The sequence below is a fragment of the Armigeres subalbatus genome, chromosome 1, assembly GCF_024139115.2.
Source record: "Armigeres subalbatus isolate Guangzhou_Male chromosome 1, GZ_Asu_2, whole genome shotgun sequence".
NCBI classification, from domain to species: Eukaryota; Metazoa; Arthropoda; class Insecta; order Diptera; family Culicidae; genus Armigeres; species Armigeres subalbatus.
Window position 1 is genome coordinate 265273135 of NC_085139.1, and position 19542 is coordinate 265292676.

The 19542-nt window shown below is 45.1% G+C and overlaps 1 protein-coding gene across 1 annotated transcript in view; it reads right to left on the reverse strand.

Annotated features, from left to right (window-relative positions):
• The window catches only part of LOC134207309 (mucin-2), a 630356-nt gene that overhangs the window by 281314 nt on the left and 329500 nt on the right, over positions 1–19542 (reverse strand). The gene's annotated exons all lie outside the window — the stretch shown is intronic.

Here is a 19542-nt window from a genome sequence, read left to right on the forward strand (position 1 = left end):
TTACAACCTATCTTATGAGAACTATTTACAGGTATTTAAGTACAACAAATATTAACAATATTCCTGACTGCTACAAGGTTAGTTCCACTAGGGCGTTTCGCCTTGCCAAAGTATTAGATGTTTCATCAAAATGTGGAAAATTAGGGCTTTTACTACTTTTCTATCTATTACTTCGACACTTTTTTTTGCCTAACCTACATAAAGTGAAGTGAAGTTTTGTTACGGCCATCTCAAACACAGTAAATATGAGGGAATACTCAAAAGGCGTTCATTTTGGGGCCTCTTGCCTTAGTATCATTATTACGACTAAGAAAATCCGTTCGTCTGGAAAGAATCGTCCGCATCGTGAATTTGCGTTTTGCAAGTCTGTTTGAAGCAAACCAAAATTGTTGGATACATATGTACATAAATACTGCCCAGAAATTCTGGTATCCGGAATCTAGACCGTCCCTCAGTCTATCCAGTTCCTTTGCAAATACGCGAAGTTGAGTGCGCCGTTCTCTCTTAGTCCCCATGATGATACTAGTTATAAATGTCCTTTGTCGGCTTAATGAGCTGAGCTTTGAAAAGGAGTCTGCGTTCTGTGTGGTACTAGATAATGAACTTAAAGAATGCATGCCACCGCCACGTGATAGCCGTTATACGACAGCCTTATGTACATGCATTCATTGCAAGCATTCATGCCTCAAGCTCATCGCAGCAACCCAGAATACCTCGCCCTCCTTCAGTAAAAGCCAATCGGACAGGTAAGACGTCTTTGCCAAGCTTCATGTAAGAACTCCACAATGGCGATCCTGCCAGGAGTGAAAATTTTCAATCGAAGAAACCTAAGGAACCGATAGAAGCATTTTTTTAGAAAAGGGACCACTCAGAAAAGTTTATAATTTCGCGATATAATAAAAGTGACACATTACTGCTACTGAAAAAAATATCAGGTTAGTGTCCCTTCAATCTACATACATTTGGGCATTCTACATCTCGATAACCTCTATCTCGATGCGTTCAGCACATAATTTGTTTAGGATTCACTTTCCTTATGTCGATATGTTCAAATTTTTAGGCTACTAGACCATCTTTGGACAATAACAAACACATCAACAACAGGATTTACGGGCAGCAGGGACTATGCCAAGGGCTTGACGATCCCTCCCCAGGCCATCTGCGAGTTGTGGGGCTTGCCTAGGATGTGGTGGGGTTTGACAGTGGGCCCTGTTAAATTCCTATAAAAAAGCTGCATGTATCCGCAAGTAGGCCCCACCAAAGCGACCGTGTGCCGCTCAAAGCGCACAAGCCCAAGTCCTGGTGTTAGGTGGGACCAAGATGAATACACAGCTAGGCGTTGCAATGTGCTTAGTTTGTGGAAGAGAAGAAGGCGGGGGTGAAAAATTCATTTTCAGTGCAAAACGAAAACAAACCAGCTGGCTCTCCCATACTAAAATCCAAGATGGCTGAATCGTGAGTTTGGCACATTGGAACACCTAGTGGGTGGGACGCTAAACAGCTCTGACACGACGGCCCTCCGATGAGACAGGAGGTTTGCACAGGCCCAATAAGCCTCCTGGAAACCAATATATACGAACAATATAAGAGATAATGCAACTCGATATAATCGGCAAAGACCTAGGCGACGAATAAAGGATCACGATTGGAAGCTTGGAACATGGAACTGCACCGCGGGAAACGGACGACTGCGGTAGGCCTGTCACGTAACCAGAATGTCGGACAGTTACCCGGTGAAAATAGTTCTCGACAACGATCCGACGGGCACAAGAAGGCGAGGTGCGCAGCGGGCAAGGTGGATCGATCAGGTGGAAGATGACTTGCAGACCCTCCGTAGACTGCGTGGTTGGCGACCTGTCGCCATGGACCGAGCCGAATGAAGAAGACTCTTATATACCGCACAGGCCACTTCGGCCTTAGTCTGAATAAATGAATGAATCAACAACGTTTGTTTTGTTGTTGTTTTTCATAGCAACGAGCGTTTTTGGATCTAGAATCCATTTAAATATTTCTTCCATTGCTCGCTCTCCCTATCTCGACGGTCCCTTCAATATCGTGATGTTGAGAGCCGACTGTAATTCAATCGACAAAGGATATTTTTTTACTTAAAAAAAACAATGTTGTTTATTCAAGACAGAGCTCATTAGTGCCAATATTTTTCATGAACCCGAGGCTTACTTTGTTTATAATATGTAAATGTTTTCTACCTCTTGAATGTCAAACGGCACTCACTTGGCCGCCAATACCGACAATAACAAAGCGCAAAATTCTTCTTCTTCTTCTTATTGGCATTACACCCCCACACTGGGACAGAGCCGCCTCGCAGCTTAGTGTTCATTAAGCACTTCCACAGTTATTAACTGCGAGGTTTCTAAGCCAGATTACCATTTTTGCATTCGTATATCATGAGGCTAACACGATGATACTTTTATGCCCAGGGAAGTCGAGATAATTTCCAATCCGAAAATTACCTAGACCGGCACCGGGAATCGAACCCAGCCACCATCAGCATGGTCTTGCTTTGTAGCCGCGCGTCTTACCGCACAGCTAAGGAGGGCGCAAAATACTCTTCTCGAATTCTGAAAGGATTTCGTATCCGGAAAAGATAACAAAAGAAATTCTCGCTCAACTTTTTAAAAGGACCTAAGTAACGTTTTTTCATGAATTAATTTGAATATTGTAACGCGCATGAAAAAATCCCGAAGTGGATTTTACTCATTCGCTTATTTTTCGTCGCAACAAAAAATTAGCGCCAGATAGTCGCTTAAGAAAAACATACCTAAAGCAAAAAAAAAACTTTGATAATTTTGAAAATTTGACCGCCACGTGGTTTGTCCCGAAGTGGATTCGTCCCGAATCCCGAAGTGGATTCGTCCCGAATCCCGAAGTGGATTCGTCCCGAATCCCGAAGTGGATTCGTCCCGAATCCCGAAGTGGATTCGTCCCGAATCCCGAAGTGGATTCACGCTAACTTTCACCTACTCAGTGACTGAGTAAAATTGTATTGCTCTTTCTTTCTATCCCACGGAAATTTTACTCAATTTCCGTCAAAAGCAGGACAACTCAAAACTATGAGTAATCCTGCTTTTGACGGAAATTGAGTAAAATTTCCGTTGGAAGAAAAGAGATGGCAATACAATTTTACTCAGTCACTGAGTAGGTGAAAGTTAGAGTGTTCGTCCCGAATCCCGAAGTGGATTCGTCCCGAATCCCGAAGTGGATTCGTCCCGAATCCCGAAGTGGATTCGTCCCGAATCCCGAAGTGGATTCGTCCTGAATCCCGAAGTGGATTCGTCCCGAATCCCGAAGTGGATTCGTCCCGAATCCCGAAGTGGATTCGTCCCGAATCCCGAAGTGGATTCGTCCCGAATCCTGAAGTGGATTCGTCCCGAATCCCGAAGTGGATTCGTCCTGAATCCCGAAGTGGATTCGTCCTGAATCCCGAAGTGGATTCGTCCTGAATCCCGAAGTGGATTCGTCCCGAATCCCGAAGCGGATTCGTCCCGAATCCCGAAGCGGATTCGTCCCGAATCCCGAAGTGGATTCGTCCCGAATCCCGAAGTGGATTCGTCCCGAATCCCGAAGTGGATTCGTCCCGAATCCCGAAGTGGATTCGTCCCGAATCCCGAAGTGGATTCGTCCCGAATCCCGAAGTAGATTCGTTCCGAATCCCGAAGTGGATTCGTCCCGAATCCCGAAGTTGATTCGTCCCGAATCCCGAAGTTGATTCGCCCCGAATCCCGAAGTGGATTCGTCCCGAATCCCGAAGTGGGTTCGTCCCGAATCCCGAAGTGGATTCGTCCCGAATCCCGAAGTGGATTCGTCCCGAATCCCGAAGTGGATTCGTCCCGAATCCCGAAGTGGATTCGTCCCGAATCGAAGTGGATTCGTCCCGAATCGAAGTGGATTCGTCCCGAATCGAAGTGGATTCGTCCCGAATCGAAGTGGATTCGTCCCGAATCCCGAAGTGGATTCGTCCCGAATCCCGAAGTGGATTCGTCCCGAATCCCGAAGTGGATTCGTCCCGAATCCCGAAGTGGATTCTTCCCGAATCCCGAAGTGGGTTCGTCCCGAATCCCGAAGTTGATTCGCCCCGAATCCCGAAGTGGATTCGTCCCGAATTCCGAATCCCGAAGTGGATTCGACCCGAATCCCGAAGTGGATTCGTCCCGAATCCCGAAGTGGATTCGTCCCGAATCCCGAAGTGGATTCGTCCCGAATCCCGAAGTGGATTCGTCCCGAATCCCGAAGTGGATTCGTCCCGAATCCAGAAGTGCAATCTTCCTGAATTGGATTCGTCCCGAATCCCGAAGTGGATTCGTCCCGAATCCCGAAGTGGATTCGTCCCGAATCCCGAAGTGGATTCGTCCCGAATCCCGAAGTGGATTCGTCCCGAATCCCGAAGTGGATTCGTCCCGAATCCCGAAGTGGATTCGTCCCGAATCCCGAAGTGGATTCGTCCCGAATCCCGAAGTGGATTCGTCCCGAATCCCGAAGTGGATTCGTTCCGAATCCCGAAGTGGATTCGTCCTGAATACCGAAGTGGAATCTTCCCGAATCACGAATTTGATTCGTCCTTAATCTTGAAATAGATTCGTCCTGAATCCGGAATTGGATTCGCCCCGATTCACGTAGTTGATTCGTCCCAAAACCAAAAGTGGATTCGATCCGAATCCCGAAGTGAATTAGTCGCGGTTGCCGAAGTGCATTCGTCCTGAATCCTGAAGTGGATATTTTTATAAATAGAGCCAGCCTCATCTTCCCATTCACTTTCTTTACAACATTCATGCACACTCAGTTTTTGTTTCTGCAGCTCGGCAAAATCCGCACAGCCGTGGCCCAGCATAATAAAAAAACTGATGTCCCGTCAAAAATTAAGTTTGTTAGCTGGGTTTCGGCAAATTAATTTCTGATTTTCAGCCATTTTGACAGATATCTCGGCGAAAAACATGTTTGCTGGAGCTCGGCTTAAGTTTGTGGGTAATTAAAGTACATTAAATCAATAGCATAAGTGTTGATAACTTTCTTTCCCCTTAATGAAATAAACTTATTTTAATTCGAACCCCTTCAATATTAGTATGTTGCATGACTAGTTGTGGCTGTAAGATAGACCTCAGCAATATAGTTTTTAACCGGATTGTGTTTCTTACAACGTTTATCGCTTTTTCTGAATAACCCCATCAAAGATCTAGCAGGGGTACTCCCCTTATCGTTGCACGTGGGAAACAATTCCTGAATAAATCCTATCCAATATTGGTCCATGGCTTTATTTTATCCCTTCTTGTTGTATTTCATGCACTGTTAGGATAAAAATAGAAACAAGACTCTTCAATATTCCTTATGGGAGATTGCCCATTCTGTTTGCTACATGAAGGTACCTTTTTGTGGAATATGCTATTATGGGTTTGATTCTGATGGGAGGATAGAATGCGGAATGATGTTGCCGGTTTGATGCGGTATTCCGCCCACACCGAAGATGAACAGAAATTGAAAGCAAAAACCGCACTTTATGCAACTCTGCAAGCAGCAAAGAACCATCCATCCGGCTAACAAATATTTCATATCGTTATCGGTCCGTGTTCCATGTGGTTGCTTTGATTTGTTGCAGAATATTCGAGCACGAAAAATCACGGGAAACATCTGCTTGCCAAAAGGGTGCGCAATGTATTGAATATATGATCAAAGTAAGCGATGTATGATTTTTGATAACATTGCAGAAATGGATATTTTTTGCTTGATTGATAACGAGCTCCACATGTCCCACCTCAATTTTTGTGCATCAAACATATTTTTACATTTGTGACGGAAGTTACGCATAATTGAATAATTCGAAAATATCTGTGCAAATAACGTTAGGATCTAATCATGATATCATTAGCAAACACTCTTACTCCGAATCATGAGAGTGATACCATCAATTAACAGGACAGAATTCGGGATCAATCTTTTACAGGATTCATAACGAATCCTTTCGCTCTTCTATTTATGATTTTCAATCACAGTGTCCCTTCTCCATTTTTGCTAATCTTTTTATAATATCCTACCTAAAAGGATATTTCCTCAACAATTTCGTTTGAAAAATGCCAATCGTGCTGGTTGAAAAAGCTTCAATGAAATTGCAAACCAGAATGAAATGGAATTCTAAAATCCTCAGCATCTCATTTACCATAATGTTTTACTTACTCCAGCACTTGCAATCATCCTTGTGCTTGTGAATGAAGAGCAAAGTTAGAGCAATGGTTTGTGGTTCCTGTATCGAAATACATACATTCTTTGAGATTAATTAATCTCGAAACTGGTTTTGAAGCGACTCCATTATCAGCTTTCAACTCAACATTCTTGATGTGAAATTTTGCCTCACGTCTCGAACAAACAAAACTTTTCCTCAGTGAATCTCTTCTCCCGGTTCCGTTCCTACGTCGACTGCTTCCAATACCGCAGGATCTGCCGGGTTTCCCACCGCAGTTCAGCCTTCTAATGCCTTCCAATGCTATACTGTAAAAGGGGTTTCACTTTAATTCCCACTTCCAGCCGAACACACTTTGATTAAGCAACATCGATTGAAGGAAAAGCCGGATGATTGAATTTCCCATCCTGGTGCAAGAAGCAAAAAAAAACTTCTTCTTTCACGGAGCAGCACGCTGCCGAAGCGATAGAGCGTTCGACTGTTTTCCGACTGATCTACTCCCTTCTTTCCGCACCTTCACGAGGATCAACCCACTCGATGCGAGCTATGTTAGATATTTTTTTATCTCTCACCGATTCTTACTCATAGAAAAAAAAGCATAGCCTACTTGGTACCTCGTGCTTTTTTTACCTTACTCTGATACAGATGGCGCGCTGGCAGTCGCTCGGTAAACGCTTCTCAATTGACTTATTTATTCAACCCCACCAACATCTCGCTACTTCGCCATTTCCTAATGACGCGGGGGAAGGGAATGATGTTTGTGCGTGCTCTTGGAAAACGCAAAGCGTGAAAATCCTAAGAGAAAAGGAAAATTGAAAGTAATTTTACTTCTTCTTTTTTTTTCTCCGGAATCGCGTTCGCGTTGGTTCCAACCGTTTTGCGGAAGGGTAGCGCACCTGCTGGCGTGTTGTTGAGTGACGCGTTCCCCGTTCGCCTAACCATATCGCAGGCAACCAAAGTGTTATCACCATTTGTGGAGCATCATCATCAGAAGCCATCGCATCGAATGATGCCTCCATTTCGCTTCCCATGGCTCCATGGCTGGTGGAAAAATAAATAAGGCGAAAACGGAGGAGCGACTCAGCAGTCAAGCAAACACAATTTGATTTAATCATCATCGACAATCACAACTGAATTAACCAAACAACTGGTCTATCGGAACAAGCTTGACAGAACGCGATTTACCGAGAATGAGTTGAATAAGTTGTATGGTATTACAGATGTGTTATTAATGGTCTTGATTCTAATTAAATTCCAATGTAAGTGCTAGAGAAAACCGTAGGAAATAATTGAATATCCATTTTTAAAATACCATTCAGTAAAGAATTTTCCATCAGTTGAATTCCATTTTTTGTGGGATTCAATTTCAAATCAATTCCGGATGATGCAGTCTTCCGATGCTGGCTGGATTCAGTTCAGAATACTAAATTCAACAGAAAATCTTATAGAATTCCTCACAGATTGTGCCGATCTTTAACCAGAATTTTGTTCGATTGGATTCGAAATGCTGCTAAATATGTATCGGAAACCTGCTATATTAGATTCAAAACAATTAGTAATGTAAGTTCAAAATCGGACATTGGTTGGATTTAGCATGATTTTCGGCTGGAACGGCCACTTTGAACCCGGCTGGATTCCACTCGGAATTTCAATTCTACTCTGATTCCGACGTAGATTCCTCTCGGAATCCCAATGGATTGCACTCGGAATACGAAGTCGAAATCAGAACAATGGATTCCTCTCTGAGTTTTAAATCTGGATTCCGAGTGGAATCTTTTCCGAATTCCGAGTGGAATTCATTCCGGATTCCAAGTGGAATGCATTCCGGATTCCGAGTGAAATCCACTCCGGATTTCGAGTGGAATCCATTCCGGATTCCGAGTGGAATTTATTCCGGATTCCGAATGCAATCCATTCCGGATTCCGAATGCAATCCATTCCGGATTCCAAGTGGAATCCATTTCGGATTCCGAAAGGAATCCATTCCAGATTCCGAATGGAATCCATTTCGGATTCCGAGTGGAATCCATTCCGGATTCCGAGTGGAATACATTCCGGATTCAGAGTGGAATCCATTATGGATTCCGAGTGGAACCCATTCCGGATTCCGAGTGGAATCCATTCCGGATTCCGAGTGGAATCCATTCCGGATTCCGAGTGGAATCCATCCCGGATTCCGAGTGGAATCCATTCCGGATTCCGAGTGGAATACATTCCGGATTCAGAGTGGAATCCATTATGGATTCCGAGTGGAATCCATTATGGATTCCGAGTGGAACCCATTCCGGATTCCGAGTGGAATCCATTCCACTTGGATTCCGGAATAGATTCCACGCGGAATCCGGAATGGATTCCACTCGGAATCCGGAATGGATTCCACTTGGAATCCGGAATAGATTTCACTCGGAATTCGGAATGGATTCCACTCGAAAACCGGAATGGATTCCACTTGGAATCCGGAATGGATTCCACTCGGAATCCGGAATGTATTCCACTCGGAATCCGGAATGGATTCCACTCGGAATCTGGAATGAATTCCACTCGGAAACCGGAATGTATTCCACTCGGAATCCGGAATGGATTCCACTCGGAATCCGGAATGGATTCCACTCGGAATCCGGAATGCATTCCACTCCGAATTTGGAATGGATTCCACTCGGAATCCGGAATGGATTCCACTCGGAATTCGGAATGGATTCCACTCGGAATCCGGAATGGATTCCACTCGGAATCCGAAATGGATTCCACTCGGAATCCGGAATGGATTCCACTCGGAATCCGGAATGGATTCCACTCGGAATCCGGAATGGATTCCACTCGGAATCCGGAATGGATTCCACTCGGAATCTGGAATGGATTCCACTCGGAATCCGGAATGGATTCCACTCGGAATCCGGAATGGATTCCACTCGAAATCCGGAATGGATTCCACTCGGATTCCGAATGAATTCTACTCGAAATTCGGAGTGGATTCCACTCGGAATCCAGAATGGATTTCACTAGGAATCCAGAATAGATTCCACTCGGAATCCAGAATGGATTCCACTTGGAATCCAGAATGGATTCCACTTAGAATCCAGAATGGATTCCACTTGGAATCCAGAATGAATTCCACTTGGAATCCAGAATGGATTCCACTCGGAATCCAGAATGGATTCCACTCGGAATCCAGAATGGATTCCACTCGGAATCCAGAATGAATTCCACTCGGAATCCAGAATGGATTCCACTCGGAATCCAGAATGGATTCCACTCGGAATCCAGAATGAATTCCACTCGGAATCCATAATGGATTCCACTCGGAATCCAGAATGGATTCCACTCGGAATCCAGAATGGATTCTACTCGCAATACAGAATGGATTCCACTCGGATTCCGGAATAGAATCTTACTGGAATCCGGAATGGATTCCACTCGGTATCCGGAATGGATTCCACTCGAAATCCGGCATGGATTCCACACGGAATCCGGAATGGATTCCACTCGGAATCCGGCATGGATTCCACTCGGAATCCGGAATGGATTCCACTCGGTATCCGGAATGGATTCCACTCGGAATCCGGAATGGATTCCACTCGGAATCCGGCATGGATTCCACTCGGAATCCGGAATGGATTCCACTCGGGATCCGGAATGGATTCCTCATGGAATCCGAATGGTTTCCACACGGAATCCGAATGGATTCCACTTGGAATCCGAATGGATTTCACTCGGGTTCCGAATAGATTCCGCTCGGAATCCGGAATGAATTCCAATCGGAATCCGGAATGGATTCCAATCGGAATCCGGAATGGATTCCACTCGGAATCTGGAATGGATTCCACTCGGATTCCGGAATGGATTCCATACGGAATCCGAATGGTTTCCACACGGAATCCGAATGGATTTCACTCGGGTTCCGAATAGATTCCGCTCGGAATCCGGAATGGATTCCACTCGGAATCCGGAATGGATTCTTTTCGGAATCCGAAATAGATTCCACTCGGAATCCGGAATGGATTCCACTCGGAATCTGGAATTGATTTCACCCGGAATCCGGAATGGATTTCAACCGGAATCCGGAATGGATTCCACTCGGAATCCGGAATGGTTTTCACTTGGAATCGGGAATGGATTCCACTCGGAATCCGGAATGGATTCCACTCGGAATCCGAAATGGATTCTACTCGGAATCCGGAATGGATTCCACTCGGAATCCGGCATGTAATCCACTTGGAATCCGGAATGGATTCCACTCGGAATCAGGAATGGATTTCACTCGGAATCCAGAATGGATTTCACTCGGAATCTAGAATGGTTTCCACTCCGAATCCAAAATCAATTCCACTCGGAATCCAGAATGGATTCCACTCGGATTTCGATTGAATTCCACTCGAAATCCGGAATAAATTTCATTCGGAATCCGGAATGGATTCCACTTAAAATCCAGAATGGATTCCACTCGAAATCCGGAATGGATTCCACTCGGAATCCGGAATGGATTCCATTCCGGATTCCGAATAGAATCCATTCCGGATTCCGAGTAGAATCCATTCCGGGTCCGAGTGGAATTCATTCCGGATTCCGTTTGGAATCCTTTCCGGATTACGATTGGAATCCTTCCCGGACTCCGAGTGGAATCCATTCCGAATTTCGAGTGGAATTCATTCGGAATCCGACTGTAATCCATTCCAGATTCCGAGTGGAATCCATTCTGGATTCCGAGTGAAAACCATTCCGGTTTCCGAATGCAATCTATTACATATCCTTATTTGATTCCATTCTGGATTCCGAGTGAAATCCATTCTGGATTCCAAGTGGAATCCATTCCATATCTCGAGTGGAATCCATTCCGAATTTCGAGTGGAATTCATTTGGAAACCGAGTGGAATCCATTCGGAATCCAAGTGAAATCCATTCCGGAGTTCGAGTGGAATCCATTCCGGATTCCAAGTGGAGCCCTTTCCGAATTCCGAGTGGAATATACTCCGGATTCCGAGTGGATTCCAAGAGGAATTTAGTCCGGATTTCGAGTGGAATTCATTCGGAATCCGAGTGGAGTCCATTCCGAATTCCGAGTGGAATCCATTCCGAATTCTGAGTGGAATCCATTCCGAATTCCGAGTGAGGTCCATTCCGGATTCCGAGTGGAATTCATTCCGGATTTTGAGTGGAATTCATTCGGAATCTGAGTGGAATCCATTCGGAATCCGAGTGAAATCTATTCCGGATTCCGAGTGGAATCCATTCCGGATTCCGAGTGGAATCCATTCCGGATTCCGAATGGAATCCATTCCGGATTCCGAGTGGAATCCATTCCGGATTTCGAGTGGAATCCATTCTGGATTTTAAGTGGAATCCATTCCGGATTCCGAGTGGAATTTATTCCGGATTTCGAGTGGAATTCAATCGAAATCCGAGTGGAATCCATTCTAGATTCCGAGTGAAATCCATTCGGGATTCTGAGTAGAATCCATTGCGGATTCCGAGTGGAATCCATCCTAGATTCCGAGTGAAATCCATTCCTGATTCCGAGTGGAATCCATTCCGGATTCCAAGTGGATTACATGCCGCATTCCGAGTGGAATCCATTCCGGATTCCAAGTGGATTACATGCCGGATTCCGAGTGGAATCCATTCCGGATTCCGAGTAGAATCCATTCCCGATTCCAAGTGGAAACCATTCCAGATTCCGAGTGGAATCCATTCCGGATTCCGGGTGAAATCCATTCCGGATTCCGGGTGAAATCAATTCCTGATTCCGAGTGGAATCCATTCCGGATTCCGAGTGGAATCCATTTCGGATTCCGAAAAGATTCCATTCCGGATTCCGAGTGGAATATATTCCGGATTCCGAGTGGAATCCATTCCGGATTCCGAGTGGAATCCATTCCGGATTCCGAGGGTAATCTATTCCGAACCTGAGTGAAATCCATTCGGGTAGAATCCATTCCCGATTCCGTATGGAAACCATTCGGATTCCGTGTGGAATCCATTCCGGAATCCTAGTGGAAACCATTCCAGATTCCAAGTGGAATCCATTCCAGATTCCAAGTGGAATCCATTCCGGATTCCAAGTGGAATCCATTCCGGATTCCGAGTGGAATAAATTCCGGATTCCGAGTGGAATCCTTTCCGGATCCCGAGTGGAATCCATTCCGGATTCCGAGTAGAATCCATGCTGGATTCCAAGTGGAATCCATTCCGGATTCCGTGTGGAATCCATGCCGGATTCCGAGTGGAATCCATTCCGGATTCCGAGTGGAATCCATTCCGGATTCCGAGTGGAATCCGTTCGGATTCCAAGTGGAATCCATTCGGATTCCAAGTGGAATCCATTCGGATTCCAAGTGGAATCCATTCGGATTCCAAGTGGAATCCATTCGGATTCCGAGTGGAATCCATTCCGGAATCCGAGTGGAATCCATTCCGGATACCGAGTGGAATCCATTCCGGATTCCGAGTGGAATCCATTCCGGATTCCGAGTGGAATCCATTCCGGATTCCGAGTGGAATCCATTCCGGATTCCGAGTGGAATCCATTTCGGATTCCGAGTGGATCCATTCCGAATTACGAGTGGAATTCATCACGGATTCCATTAAGATTCTATTCCGGAATCCGAGTGGAATCCATTCTGTATTGCGAGTGGAATCCATTCCGGATTCCAAGTGGAATCCATTCTGGATTCCGAGTTGAATCCATTCTGGATTCCGAGTGGAATCCATTCTGGATTCCGAGTTGAATCCATTCTGGATTCTGAGTGGAATCCATTCCTGATTCCGAGCGGAATTCATTCGGTATCCAAGTGGAATCCATTCTGGATTCCGAATGAAATCCATTCCGGATTTCAAGTGGAATCCATTCCGGATTCCGAGTGGAATCCATTCCGGATTCCAGGTGGAATCCACTTCGGATTCCAAGTGGAATCCATTCCGGATTCCGAGTGGAATCCATTCCGGATTCCGAGTGGAATCCATTCCGGATTCCGAGTGGAATCCATTCCGGATTCCGAGTGGAATCCATTCCGGATTCCGAGTGGAATCCATTCCGGATTCCGAGTGGAATCCATTCCGGATTCCGAGTGGAATCCATTCCGGATTCCGAGTGGAATCCATTCCGGATTCCGAGTGGAATCCATTCCGGATTCCAAGTGGACACCATTGGGATTCCGAGTGGAATCCATTCCGGAATCCGAGTGGAATCCATTCCAGATTCCGAGTGGAATCCATTCCTGATTCCGAGTGGAATCCATTCTGGATCCCGAGTGGAATCAATTCCGGATTCCGAGTGAAATCTATTCCGGATTCCGAGTAGAATCCATTCCGGATTCCGGTCTCCGAGTGGAATCCATTCCGAATTTCAAGTGGAATCCATTCCGGATTCCGAGTGGAATTCATTTGGAATCCAATTGGAATCCATTCCGGATTCCGAGTGGAATCCATTCCAGATTCCGAGTGGAATCCATTTCAGATTCCGAGTGGAATCCATTCCGGATTCCGAGTGGAATCCATTCCGGATTTTGAGTGGAATTCATTCGGAGTCCGAGTGAAATCCATTCCGGATTCTGAGTAGAATCCATTCCGGATTCTGAGTGGAATCCATTCCGAATTCTGAGTGGAATCCATTCCGGATTCCGAGTGGAATTCATTTGGTATCCAAGTGGAATCCATTCTGGATTCCGAATGGAATCCATTCCGGATTTCAAGTGGAATCCATTCCGGATTCCGAGTGGAATCCATTCCGGATTCCAGGTGGAATCCACTTCGGATTCCAAGTGGAATCCATTTCGGATGCCGAGTGGAATCCATTCCGGATTCCGAGTGGAATCCATTCCGAGTGGAATCCATTTTGGATTCCGAGTGGAATCAATTCCGGATTCCGAGTGGAATCCATTCCGGATTCCGAGTGGAATCCATTCCGGATTCCGAGTGGAATCCATTCCGGATTCCGAGTGGAATCCATTCCGGATTCCGAGTGGAATCCATTCCGGATTCCGAGTGGAATCCATTCCGGATTCCGAGTGGAATCCGTTCGGATTCCAAGTGGAATCCATTCGGATTCCAAGTGGAATCCATGATTCCAAGTGGAATCCATTCGGATTCCAAGTGGAATCCATTCGGATTCCGAGTGGAATCCATTCCGGAATCCGAGTGGAATCCATTCCGGAATCCGAGTGGAATCCATTCCGGATACCGAGTGGAATCCATTCCGGATTCCGAGTGGAATCCATTCCGGATTCCGAGTGGAATCCATTTCGGATTCCGAGTGGATCCATTCCGAATTACGAGTGGAATTCATCACGGATTCCATTAAGATTCTATTCCGGAATCCGAGTGGAATCCATTCTGTATTGCGAGTGGAATTCATTCCGGATTCCAAGTGGAATCCATTCTGGATTCCGAGTTGAATCCATTCTGGATTCCGAGTGGAATCCATTCTGGATTCCGAGTGGAATCCATTCTGGTTTCTGAGTGGAATCCATTCCTGATTCCGAGTGGAATCCATTCCGGATTCCGGTCTCCGAGTGGAATCCATTCCGAATTTCAAGTGGAATCCATTCCGGATTCCGAGTGGAATTCATTTGGAATCCAATTGGAATCCATTCCGGATTCCGAGTGGAATCCATTCCAGATTCCGAGTGGAATCCATTTCAGATTCCGAGTGGAATCCATTCCGGATTCCGAGTGGAATCCATTCCGGATTTTGAGTGGAATTCATTCGGAGTCCGAGTGAAATCCATTCCGGATTCTGAGTAGAATCCATTCCGGATTCTGAGTGGAATCCATTCCGAATTCTGAGTGGAATCCATTCCGGATTCCGAGTGGAATTCATTTGGTATCCAAGTGGAATCCATTCTGGATTCCGAATGGAATCCATTCCGGATTTCAAGTGGAATCCATTCCGGATTCCGAGTGGAATCCATTCCGGATTCCGAGTGGAATCCGTTCGGATTCCAAGTGGAATCCATTCGGATTCTAAGTGGAATCCATTCGGATTCCAAGTGGAATCCATTCGGATTCCGAGTGGAATCCATTCCGGAATCCGAGTGGAATCCATTCCGGATTCCGAGTGGAATCCATTCCGGATTCCAGGTGGAATCCACTTCGGATTCCAAGTGGAATCCATTCCTGATTCCGAGTGGAATCCATTCCGGATCCCGAGTGGAATCAATTCCGGATTCCGAGTGAAATCTATTCCGGATTCCGAGTGGAATCCATTCCGGATTCCGGTCTCCGAGTGGAATCCATTCCGAATTTCAAGTGGAATCCATTCCGGATTCCGAGTGGAATCCATTCCGGATTCCGAGTGGAATCCATTCCGGATTTTGAGTGGAATTCATTCGGAGTCCGAGTGAAATCCATTCCGGATTCTGAGTAGAATCCATTCCGGATTCTGAGTGGAATCCATTCCGAATTCTGAGTGGAATCCATTCCGGATTCCGAGTGGAATTCATTTGGTATCCAAGTGGAATCCATTCTGGATTCCGAATGGAATCCATTCCGGATTTCAAATGGAATCCATACCGGATTCCGAGTGGAATCCATTCCGGATTCCAGGTGGAATCCACTTCGGATTCCAAGTGGAATCCATTTCGGATGCCGAGTGGAATCCATTCCGGATTCCGAGTGGAATCCATTTTGGATTCCGAGTGCAATCAATTCCGGATTCCGAGTGGAATCCATTCCGGATTCCGAGTGGAATCCATTCCGGATTCCGAGTGGAATCCATTCCGGATTCCGAGTGGAATCCATTCCGGATTCCAAGTGGAATCCATTCCGAATTCCGAGTGGAATCCATTCCGGATTCCGAGTGGAATCCATTCCGGATTCCGAGTGGAATCCATTCCGGATTCCGAGTGGAATCCATTCCAGATTCTGAGGAATGGATACAAATCGGAATCCGGAATCCGAGTGAAATCCATTTCTGATTCCGAGTGGAATCCATTCCGGATTCCGAGTGGAGTCCATTCCTGATTCAGAGTGGAATCCATTCCGGATTCCGAGTGGAATTCCGGATTCCTAGTGGAATTCCGGATTCCTAGTGGAATCGATTCCGGATTCCGAGTGGAATCCATTTTGGATTCCGAGTGGAATCCATTCCGGATTCCGAGTGGAATCCATTCCGGATTCCGAGTGGAATCCATTCCAGATTCCAAGTGGAATCCATTCCGAATTCCGAGTGGAATCCATTCCAAATTCCGAGTGCAATTAATTCCGGATTCGAAGTGGAATCCATTCCGGATTCCGAGTGGATTCCAATCCGGTTTCTGAGGAATGGATACAAATCAGAATCCGGACTCCGAGTGGAATCCATTCCTGATTCCGAGTAAAATCCATTCCGGATTCCGAGTGGAATCTATTCCTGATTCCGAGTAGAATCCATTCCGGCTTCCGAGTGGAGTCCATTCCTGATTCCGAGTAGAATCCATTCGGGATTCCGAGTGGAATCCATTCGGATCCCAAGTGGACACCATTCGGATTCCGAGTGGAATCCATTCCGGAGCCCGAGTGGAATCCATTCCGGATTCCGAGTGAAATCCATTCCGGATTCCGAGTAGAATCCATTCCGGATTCCGAGTGGAATTCATTCGGATTCCGAGTGGAATCCATTCGGAACGCGAAACGCGGGACACCTATCTGGATTGCGTCACTGGCTTGAAATTGGATCCTCCAAAAATGCATTTCGCATAGATTTTGGCCAAAAAAAATTAGAAAAATATTTGTAAGGCTGTATGAATTGTAATAAATCTGTAAAACGAAGTTGAAAAAAGTTCCACTTGAACTTAATTCTTGATCCGACTTGGATTTTACCCAGAATCCGATTCGATTTCCACTCTAAATACGACTTGATTTCCAGACGGAATCCAACTTGATTTCCATTCAAAATTCTATTGGAGAAGAATCAAAATTGGATTCCACTCGGAACGTTGAACAACTATTAATATAGGGTATAAGGCTCAAACCTTAGCCTATTATGCTGTGGTTGAGTACATTTATCATTTTAAATATTCGTATATTGAAGATCTAACCGTCATTATGCCACCAAACGGCTTTCTTACTTTTGGTTATTACGCTAAGTATTCAAAACCAACAATAATGGTTCAAAATCTATTATTTAATCCATCAAAAGTTTCGTGCGACATGGACCAATTTTCGTTCGGCTAATTTTCCTAATCTTGGCTCTGGTGTTGGATGCTTTTTCGGCCCATGAAATGTTTATTCACTGTGAATCGTTTGTATAAGCCGTAAGGTAGGCAATTATAATGTGCTGCTTCAAGTGAAAATAGTCCGCCGTATTTTGGCAACGAGTGTTCTAATATTGTTCAAAAAAGTTTTGATAAATTGTTTCACTATAATATGAAAATAGTGAATTTAACATGAACACTAAAATAGTGGGATTGTCATCCGTTCATCTAATGTGCGAAAAAAGGTAAGTCCATTCCAAAAACTACTTTATTGGGCAAAAGAAAAATATCTTGCACAAGTGGTTGCTAACAAACGGAGTCAAAGCAATTTTTCAAGCAGGCTTATTGCGTTTATCAGTTAAAGAAGTGCATGAATCTTGCATAATATAAATAAAGTCGGCTTTATATACTTTTTCAAAAAAGTATTAATAAATATCTCTCTACAAAACGATGTATTATTGCTGAATTATTGATTAATTTGCGTGATGAGCCAACGTTGCATCCAGGCCCAATATTGTCAGATTTCTTCATGCGGCGAATGACTGTCGAAAGGTACGGCCGCGCCAAACGATACACCGCAATGCTATTCACCCATAAGAATCAAATAAACGGGGTGCAGAAAGCGCGGCGGTACTCATCATGAAGGGTTCGCCGTGTGCAATTTTGAGAAAATCAGGCAATATTACATCCCGTTACCCTATACTTTTTATCTTTCAATCTGACGAAAGGAAAGATTGTCAACTATTGATATTTTTCATTACCAACTGAACAGAAAAAGTTTTCCCAAAATTGGCTGGATCATTCTTGTCAGCGCTTGTAGTGACGACTCACGAGCTAGCTATGGAATTGTTCCTGTAACGACTAGTGTAAATGATCCAATAGTGCAGGAATTAAATATGTTCCAACATTATTAATTTCCCCAGAATAATAGAAGATCTCATTTCACTTAGCTTTGATATGTATCCGTAAGTAGTGAATTCATATTTTCAACGTAAATTAATTGGACCAGGAAAGAGCGATAGAAACATCTCTGATCTGAAACATCGATATTTTCTTTGGTTATCAGAATAATGATTTCCCAACAAAAATATTGTGCTGACCATATTCGTTGCGGCTTGCGGGCGTAACAATGGGAAGATGTAAATCTGTAGACAAATAATCCAGGTCGATTCATCCCATCCACAAATAGAATAACAGTCCACAAAATTGGCACACGCTTCAGTCCCATCATTACCTTTAGTAGATTTATTTCAGCACATTCCATATAAATTCAGTCCATGCAATGCATACAAATGGTCCAATTGCCTCCATCGCCCCAACGCACAGGTAACCCCTTTCCCACTGGCCGGCCGATATCAGCCCAAAGTGTCACAGTTGTTGGCAACGACACATCCGACGAACCAAATATTTGCCATACAATGCGGAAAGATGCAGCTCGGCCGCTCGCTCTCCAGCCCAGTTATAGGGCCAGGCAAGGCAAGGCACATCATCGCCAGACGACGACAATTCCTGCCTATTCTGCTGCTCTCTTGAGCTGCGTTATCCAACCGGGCATTCCGGAATGGATACCGACATTACTCAACAAGACACGCCGGCGAGCTTCGAAGGAGAAGCAAATACTCGAACATCGGCGGAAACTGGAAGCGAGGGAGGACGCGAGGAGACAAAAGGCTCATAAACTTCCGGAGAAAGATAAATGTGGTATGGAAGGAGTTTGCTCAATGCCGTTCGTCCACCAGCTCCCTTCGTCACTCTGATCCGGGATCACAATACTGCAGCAGGAAGAGGAAACTCCTCAGCCTCCGCCTCCGGTCTCCGATTTGGAGGGATATGGAACCGGGTGTATAAATTTCACTTTGAATTATGTCAACCGGTGGCTTCCTGGGGCTGCGATGGAAGATGGCGGTTGGTGTATTTGGGATACTGTTTGCTGAATTTGTCAGCAGTTAGATCCGACCAATGAATACAGGAGCCACACGTTGGCTGCTTCATCGATGGCCCTCTGATGGGGCAACGAAGGCGGAATTGAGGCTGGGCGGTTGTTTATTCATGCACGATTGGGGGAGCTGTTCTAATTTCTATTTATGGAAGCCGCACCATTGCACAAATTGGATGTTTTGATTTGCATTGCGTGCGTTGATATTTGCGGTTATATGGATTCACGGTAATTGGTGATATTCTGTTATTCAA